The sequence below is a fragment of the Rhinopithecus bieti genome, unplaced genomic scaffold (genome assembly GCF_001698545.2).
Source record: "Rhinopithecus bieti isolate Rb0 unplaced genomic scaffold, ASM169854v2 scaffold_33326, whole genome shotgun sequence".
Classification (NCBI taxonomy): domain Eukaryota; kingdom Metazoa; phylum Chordata; class Mammalia; order Primates; family Cercopithecidae; genus Rhinopithecus; species Rhinopithecus bieti.
In genome coordinates, this window is record NW_016814921.1 from 1,208,046 (window position 1) to 1,217,389 (window position 9,344).

At 38.1% G+C, this 9,344-nt stretch overlaps 1 protein-coding gene and 1 long non-coding RNA gene across 8 annotated transcripts in view; one reads left to right on the forward strand and one right to left on the reverse strand.

Annotated features, from left to right (window-relative positions):
- Positions 1-722: 722 nt before the first annotated feature.
- LOC108515601 (uncharacterized) lies at positions 723-3,491 on the reverse strand. 2 transcript variants are annotated; one of them, XR_001881572.1, is made up of 3 exons: positions 3,339-3,491; positions 2,377-2,491; positions 723-1,447 (listed from the first exon to the last, which is right to left on the reverse strand). It is a non-coding gene; the product is annotated as an uncharacterized LOC108515601 (long non-coding RNA). The 2 variants fall into 2 exon arrangements; XR_001881571.1 differs by lacking the exon at positions 3,339-3,491 and adding an exon at positions 3,227-3,332.
- A 4-nt stretch (positions 3,492-3,495) lies between these two features.
- BBS12 (Bardet-Biedl syndrome 12) overlaps positions 3,496-9,344 on the forward strand; it is a 19,965-nt gene continuing 14,116 nt past the window's right edge. For 2 of the 6 annotated variants that reach the window (XM_017852616.1, XM_017852620.1), the window contains exon 1: positions 3,588-3,679. The gene's annotated coding sequence lies outside the window, so the exon portion shown is untranslated. Of the gene's footprint in view, positions 3,680-4,865; positions 4,966-9,344 lie in introns of those variants that run through there. The other 4 variants (XM_017852617.1, XM_017852618.1, XM_017852615.1 and 1 more) reach the window with 3 other exon arrangements.

The window sequence follows — 9,344 nt, forward strand, 5'->3', positions numbered from 1 at the left end:
GCAGTGGGGTTGGTCAGATGCCATATGATGCACATGCTTAAGCAGAGCAAAGGACTATACATTGACTCTGAAACCAAGGAAGATATTACTACATGAGATGGTAAGTTCAGCACAGACACTGTGGACTCTTAGTCTCTTCAAAGGAAGTGTTCCAGGCCCAAGGCCCACTCTCAAACAACTGAAAAGGAGTTAAAAGACTATGTTTGAGATTCCATTTCCCAACAGTTTGGCTCTTTCACAAGGAAGAAATTAGAAGAGTCACAGAATTGAAAACGAGTTAGAAAATATACAGTTATCTTGAAAGTTTTATCCATAGGGAAGCAGTATAATGAAGAATAAGAACTTAAGATTTGGAATCCATGTTTTATTTATTATCAATGGACAATTGGGGAATGTTTAAAACTTCTCTGAACTTTCTTGTATGTAAAATGGGGCTAATACAATCAGCTTCCAACTTGTAATATGTTAACTGAGATAACACATAAAATCTTGGCCAGGCGCGGTGGCTAACGCCTGTAATCCAAGCAGTTTGAGAGGCCAAGGTAGGTGGACACGGGGTCAGGAGATTGAGACCATCCTGGCTAACACGGTGAAACCCTGTCTCTCCTAAAAATGCAAAACATTAGCCGGGCATGGTGGCGGGTGCCTGTAGTCCCAACTAGGGAGGCTGAGGCAGGAGAATTGCTTGAGCCCAGGAGGCAGAGGTTGCATTGAGCCAAGATCGCACCACTGTACTTCAGCCTGGGTGACAGAGGGAGACTCTGTCTCAAAAAATACATAAATAAAATAAAATAAACTCCCTATACCACCTGTCCTAACACAGAGGTATTAAGTGCTCACTATAGGGTCAAACTTACAGGGAAATATGGGTGATGTAAATGCTGTTTTGAATTTTCTTTACAACTAAAAGAAGAAAATTAGCAAATAATGTTTCCAGACAGTTCTATTTAATACTTTACGTATTTGAGAAACTGACTAAAAAGCAAATGTTCATCAGGTTTTTTTGGGTTGCACAAAAGGAAAATACAGGGTTTGTTTGCCAGATTTATTTGGATGTGAAACCAACTTCATCAAACTTAAAAATTCTAACTCCCTGTGACCTAGGGTTCTCAAAAGAGCGGGTAGAATTAATACTGTTCTTGGATTAATGGTTCAAAGAAGTCATTATGTTTTGTTTCTTGATGCTGTAGATTTAACAACATACTGGTAGAGATGTGTAACTTCTTACATGGATTAGACATCAAGAAGCCAATGTGTACATATAAACTAAAAACTTAAAATGAATACATTCAGATATTAAAGTACAAAACTGTATAACAAATACAAATTTGTTAATTTTCCACAAGGACCAAAACAACACCATTAATAAAGTAGTCTTTTCATCACTCTCAAAATACTTCCTCATTTATTTTCCATCTCCATCATGATCAGCTTCATCAAGCATTTCCTGTAAAACAAAATGTAAATATATGAAATACATTTAAAATGATATAAATGAAGTCAAACACATATTCAAAACCAAATTTTATTTTAAATGTATAAGTACAACTAGAGTTAGAATTATAATCCTAAATTATCACATAAGTTATAATTACATATAAATTATAATTATAAAAATAAGCAAAATCTACCCAAAGTTCATCATGTTAAATTTCCCCTAGTTTGAGTAACCCTCTTGATACTGGTTAGCGTTATACTTCCAGTATCATCATCATCAAATAATTTGAAAGCCTTCAATATTTCTTCTTTTTCATCTTTTTTACTCTTTTAAAAAAAAAGCAACTATATAGTCTTTCATTTATTTATTTTATCAAGCTGGACTTACTAGATCCTTGGGGTCTAAAAGCAGAAATGTGCCAAGTAGCTGAGTTCTGATTTTATTTATTGGTCTTTTAACAATTATGTATTCACATCTGCCCTCAAGGTGCTTAAATGTAGAGCTTGCTGAAGTGAAGGAGGCACAGGGTGGTAGAGAATGCATCTCTTATTAAACCTAGTAATTCAGATCCTTTACCAAAAATGTAAGCTTCAAAACAGGAAGGTTGTCTCTTTCAATGCTCCTTAGAATAGTGCCTGGCAAAAACAGGCACTCAATACATATTTGCTGAATTCAAGGCTTCCAAATTCTGGCCCCATTCTCTCTATCCTGTAATATAGCCTCATTATTTCCTGACAAAAAACTTTTCTCCACATCATAGTCTTCTCATTACTACCCTGAAATCATATTTAATCTTGCTCTTCCTATTTCCCATCCTTAAAAACCTAGTTCCAATTCTTTCTCTATGAAACCTCTGATTGCTCCAGCCCTAAAATGTAGCAGGTTATTGCTAGTATTTCTTTGAAAATAAAATCACAACGATATCATTTTATACTCACAATGGCAAAAAAAATCTTCAAAACTAATGGTGCCAATTCCTTCTTTATCAATTTCAGCTATCATTTTTAAAATTTCTTCAACCTTTGGTTCAAATCCTAAGGCCCATATTGCAATCTGAAATAGGAAGAAAATAAATTATAACATGCCATGATTTTATTCTAAGCTTTTTAACGCCCTATTAAGAGCTTCTCTCTTTTCTACTATGGACTGAGCATAAACATAGAAAACTAGGTCAGCAGGCCTGTGTTCCAATCCTACTGTGCCATCAGGTACATCACTGTTACACCCTGGGCTTTTGCCTACTCATTTATAAAGCACAATTAAAATGCTTGACAAGATATTGTTTTGTTAACGCAGGGCAGCCATATGCACTGAAGGGACTTTATATCAAGCTTTCAGAAGACTACTGTTAAAGAAAGCCTTGAAGATTGCCACAAATAATACGGTTTTTAAAATGATTTAGAATTAGAAATAATTTCAGAACCTTCTTTTACATCGATGGTTCCAGACCTATCGACATCAAATAAATTAAAGGCGTCTTTAATTTCTTGCTTTTGGGATTCATTCAGTTCAATTTTTGCTGCTCTTTTCTTCCATTGATCTGAACTTGTATGGTAGTTAGATGTCTGTAATACACACACATATGGGTGAAAGAAAAATTACCTAACTGGAATAGTTAGCAGAACCAGAATAATTGATGATAAACTATTAAAGTACCTATTTCCTACTATATAGTGAATCTCAACAGGAGTAAGGAAGGAGTGCAGTTGCTGCCAGGGGCAGCCTTTCTTGCTTTGGGGGAAAAACTTTAGCCCGGGCCCTAGCAGAAGGTTACAGCTTCACACTCACCATGTCCCCAGCCGGCACTCTCAGCCGTGACCTCCCGGCGTCACCTCCCACAGCCCCGCCCAACCCAAGTCTTCACAGCTCACAAGCTGTTGCTAAGGCCGCTCTCACCGACCTCTCTCGGCACCCAGCCTGAATGATTGATATCCAGTTCATCCAATGGACAGAAAAGAAGGCCTTTAAACCAGCCCTTTCTCTCTACCCTCTACCAATAGAGTGACGTTCCCGCCTTTCGCAGCCCGGCGTTAAGCGGAACTTTTCTCTCCAACTGTGTTTCTTAGCAACTAACCCCCTGCTCCACCAGAAGCCCCTCTTCGCACATGCGCAAACTGCGGACGGGGGGAAGGGGGCGCCCTAGCCCTGGCGCTTTTGGTATTGCTGTCCCAGCTACAATCGCGTCTGGCCGGTGGGAAGCCGGGAACTCCAGCCTCCGGCAGGAGAGGAGAGAGGAGCGAGGTTAGTAGTGAGGTGCTTCCGCTGACTGCTGAGCTAAGCCTTTCCTGAAGACGTGGGAGCCGTTGTGTTTGATTTTTCTGTCCTCTTAGGGCCAGGGAAAGGATGAGAATCTAGGGCCTGGAGGGCCTGGGGTGAATTGGTTCAGCATGTGGCTAGGAGTACTAGAGGAAGAGGGGACTGCCCTTTCTTTTTGCCGCTAGACTTTCCTCATTTTCCACAGTGCCTGGAGCTTGGCCTTCAGCCATTTACCTCCTCCCTGTTTTGGGCAGGGATTCTGGCATGGTAGACACCAAAATTTCTGTATAGAAGTGGCAAAGGGCAACAGTGTCGTTGGAGGGACGTGGATATGGGGATAAGCATGGGTCTTGGGATGTGTTTAAAGCTTCACTACATACATAGATAAACGTTTTTACATATGTTTCGTGTAGCATTTGTTTACAAGGTAGGACTTTGGCCCCACCCATAATTACTATGGGACCCCGCCCCCAACTCCAACACACACACACACACACTGACACACACACGCCCCCAGCCATTTCCTTGGCCCAGTCCTAAGATCTGGCCAGTTGTCAACAATGTCAGCTTGATCTGCACTTCAGAGTCAGTCACGGGTAGTCTGATTATCCAGTTGATTCAGTAACGGCCTAGACTTAGACACTCGTGAAACTTTTGTAAACCAACTCAATCTCTTGTCCAGAGGGCCGGATTTACTGCTTCTGTCCATTCTGAATTTGGCCAGGAATCAGCTTAAAGGACAGGGGAGAAAGAGAGGTAGGGTGGACCACTGACTTCCTGGTGGGAATGAAGAAATGAGAGAATCTTAAAACTTATAACCTTTAATTGCTCACAAATGCGGGCCGCTTTTATGCCTCCTACAAATGCCTTCTCTGAGTAATATTTTCTACAACTATTACTGGATTCTTTCAAAAATGGATCAGGAAGATTGTAACGTTAGGTCTTTTTTTTTTTTTTTTTTTTTTTTTTTTTTTTTGGTCTCACTTACCTTTTCCTGAAGGTGGAGAGGAAATAAGTTGCAACGTGCATTCTTAAAGCACTCTGTCAAATCCTTTCATGCTTAAGTAAGTAGAAACATGGACATTTTCCAAACCATCAGCCTGTCTTGTTCTATATTATATTCCAGACAGATACGCAAGTATTGTAATCATTGATAAAATCTCATTAGGTTTCTGGAAAATAGGTAAGGTTATCCTCATATTGCAGGTGATTTTCCATATGAAATTACCCAGTGAAAATTAAAATGGCACAAATTCAAGATAATTTTTGAGGTAAGTAAAATGTCACTTTAATATATGATTTTTCACATCATTTATCTCACTTGGAAAGTTGCTCTTGATCAGTTTCAAGGTCATATACTTTTTTTTTTTTTGAGACAGAGTCTTGCTCTGTTGCCCAGGCTGGAGTGCAGTGGCAAGATCCCGGCTCACCGCAAGCTCCACCTCCCGGGTCCTTGCCATTCTCCTGCCTCATCCTCCCGAAAAGCTGGGACTACAGGCACCCGCCACGACGCCCGGCTAATTTTTTGTATTTTTAGTAGAGACGGAGTTTCACCGTGTTAGCCAGGATGGTCTCAATCTCCTGACCTCATGATCCGCTCGCCTCGGCCTCCCAAAGTGCTGGGATTATAGGCGTGAGCCATTGCTCCCGACCATATATTTCATTTTTAATACTACTATCAAAGGGATTTCTTAGACCCAGAAATGAATAGTGACCAAGTATATACTCAACCCAATCCTAATTTCTAGGATCTCTTGGATCATGTTTGATCTAATGACAATTAAAAGGCTGAGTAGTATATTAACCTATTTTTATATCACGCTATGATTTAGGCTTTTATATTTGGAATATTTACTGCTAGTTAAAATTTTTTTTTAATTGTAGGCTCAGATTCCAATTACCAGATCTTGAGTAGGATGTAATTAGTTTCGAAAAATAGCTATTAACGAATCTAACTGCACTTTAGAACGTTATCGTTATCCAGGAAAACATTAAACACATAGGCAATCTTAAATCTTCCAAATGTATTTAATGCTTTCTATATGTCATGCACTATGCCAACTACTGGGTGAGTTCAAAAGAAATAAAAGTAGAATATAAAAGATGAATAACTAAGGAATCTACAGATTAGTGGGGGAGCTAGACACAAACATAATACAATGTTTTTAATACAGGGTATTTTTAATCTGCTTTAGTAGATGGATATAGAAAGTTCCTTGGGAGCACAGAAAGGAGGGACAACTCTACCCCAGGGCATTAGAGAATGCTGATAGGAAATGAGGCATTTGCCTTGGGTCATGAAAGATCTATAGCATTCATGGAGATGAAGAAAATATAGAATATTCAAATCAGTATCGCTTAGTGAAAATAAATGATATGTTCTAGTGTGACAAGATCATGAGGTTTATAAGGAAAGGTGGGAGAGGAGTCATAAATTAGGTTGAGGTTAGATTTTAAGGCACATGTATCAAGCCAAGGAGTAAAGACTTTCTTTTTTAAGATAAATAGATGTTTTTTGCCAGTGGAGTAATCTGTTTAGGTTTGTGCTTTTTCAGTGCTAATTCTGACCACCATATGAAGGAGGAACTCTCATTGGAAGCAATTAAAGGGCCTCAACTAAGGCGGTGCCAAATAGGAATCAGGTCAACTCCAAGGATGGTTAAAACTTATATTCATGTTGGAGAAATACTAAAAGTGCCATCTGTTTTCTCTTGCTTCAGTTTTGTTCTTAAATTTGGGGGAACAAATATGGTGAAAAAAATTCATTCACTTACCAAATATTTATAGAGTACTTGCTGTGTGTCAGGCAATATTGTAGGTACTCAGGATAAACATCATTGACTAAAATTGCCTTCCTGGAAATTACATTCCAAGAGAGAGATATAGTCTGTAAAAAAAAAAATAAGTAAATGATATCCTATTTTATAAGGGAATAAGTGTTATGGAAAAAAGAAAGTAGAACAGATGGAAGAAATCCAGAGTACAGAGGGAAAAGAGGATTTGTGGCATTCTGTAGGGTGCTCAGGGTAGGCCTCATTGAAAAGCAAAAAATTTGAGAAAATATTTGAAGGTGATGTGACAATAGATTTCTTAGGGAAGAGCATTCCAGAAAGAGGGAAAAACTAAAACAGAAACATTGAGATAGGGAACATGCAAAGCATTACAAAAAGGAGGCCAGAACAAAGTGGCCAAGGGATAAAATAGTAAGTGATAAAGTCAGAAGGAAGAAACGACTGCAGAAAATTAGGGCATTGTAAGGACTTTGACTTTGACTCCAAGTGAAACAGGTAGGCCTTGCAAGATTTTGAGCCTAGGAGTGAAAGGATACGAGTTCATTTCTAAAAGGAACTCCTGTGTCAAAGGCATAAAGCTTTATTTTCTGAGTTAGAGGTTTTTAAACAGTAGAGTGACATGGTTAGACTTCTGTATTGGGAATAGACTGGAGATGAGCAAACAGTTGATTTAGATGAAGAAAAGGCTAGTCATGCCCATCAAGGAAATATTGTTATTTTTCAAAATGCAGCTCCTGAAAGCATTGCATGTCTTGTTACTCTAAACTGAGTACCTTAGACAAACTGGACATAATCTTTGGAAAAGAAAACTTCTTCTGATGTCAAAATTCCAGTTACGTTGTCTGACTCTGCTCTTCCATTACATGACTCTGCTCTTCCATTACACACTTAGAAAGTCAAAGAAACATTAAGCTGGCAAGTAGTGAAAACAGAGAACTGTTTGTGGAAAACATTGGTGTGTAACAGGACATGCATAGCAGGACAAGAATCAGATTGTGTCTGTGCAATGCCAAGAAGAGTTGCCAGTAGTACTTATTGTCTTTGAAATTATCCACTTTGTTATCCCCTTTGCTGTTTTTGCCTTTTTATACCCAGTCTCTTAGAGGATGGGGCATTTTGTTTTGAGTTTTATTTTATGTTAATTATAGCCAACTGTAACCTATTCAAAATAATAATTTAGGAGCTCTTCTGAAGTTGGGAATACTAAGACTTTTTTAAAAAATTACTAAAACTTGGAATAGCTTTTTCAAATGCCAAGGCAGATTTGTCTTAAATATTGATTTTGATATCAGGTTTATGTGACTTTTTGCTTATACATTAGTTTTGTTTAAATAATTTCATGCCGGCCGGGCGCGGTGGCTCAAGCCTGTAATCCCAGCACTTTGGGAGGCCGAGACGGGCGGATCACGAGGTCAGGAGATCAAGACCATCCTGGCTAACACGGTAAAACCCCGTTTCTACTAAAAAATACAAAAAACTAGCCAGGCGAGGTGGCAGGCGCCTGTAGTCCCAGCTGCTCGGGAGGCTGAGGCAGGAGAATGGCGTAAACCCGGGAGGCGGAGCTTGCAGTGAGCTGAGATCCGGCCACTGCACTCCAGCCTGGGCGACAGAGCAAGACTCCACCTCAAAAAAAAAATAATAATAATAATAATTTCATGCCTTTTGTATCTAGGAAACTTTTTCACATAAATTAAATACAGATTAAATTTGAAATAGCCCATGACTTTTTCCATTTGCTCTAAGTTCTCTCTGACTTTTCTACTCATAGTAATATCTTGTGAATTAAGCATAGTATAGAAAGGAAATCATAAGCAGAGACTCTGATACATGTACAAGTTAAGAGTATGAATAAGGCTTGCAAGAAGGCAGAAAGGTTTGGAAGAGGGAAACTCAGTAAAAGATTCTAAAGAAGAGAGGGTGAATTACTATCATGCTGGGTGAGGGGCAGCTAAAAGGCAGAATTATATAGTAGTTAATAGCATAGGCTTTGACATTAGACAAACCTGGGTTTTAGTCCACAGCCTTTTACAAATTAGCTGTGAAATTTTGTATATGTTATGTAACTATTCTGCTTCATTTTCCACATCACTAAAATAGATTATAGTACCTCCCTCATGTTGTGAATACTACATTACATAATACTTGTAAAATGCCTCATACTTAGTAAGCTTTCATAACATGTTTGAAATGAAAAACAAAACCCAAAAGTCAAACTTTTCAAGCTCATCCTTTCAGCAAATTATTTTGGAGCAACTGGATATCCATGAGAAAGAAGAACCCCTACCTCACACCATTTACAAAAGTTAGTTTAAGATGACTTATTAACATAAATATAAAAGCTGAAACAAAGGGAATAACAAATTTGGCATCTCATGCTTCCTGATTTCAAAACTTACTACAAAGCTATAGTAATTAAAACGTGTGGTACTGGCATAAGGATGAATGTATTGAACAGTGGAATTGAATTGAGAGTCCAGAAATCCATAGACATCTACGGCCAATTGATTTTTGACAAAGATGCTAAGACCACTCCATGGGGAAAAGAATTGTCTCTTCAGCAAATGGTACTGGACAATTGGATATCCACATGCAAAAGAATAAAGTTGGACTCCTACCATATACTTTATATGTAAATTAACTCAAAATGGGTCAAAAAACTAAATATAAGAGATGAAACTATAAAACTCATTGAAGAAAACATTGAGATAAATCTTCATAACCTTGGATTTGGCAATGGATTGTTAGATATGACACAAAGAATATGAGCAAACAAAAAAATAGGTAAATTAGATTTCATCAAACAACAACAACAAAAATAGGTAAATTAGATTTCTAATTTCTTTTCTTTTCTTTTTTTT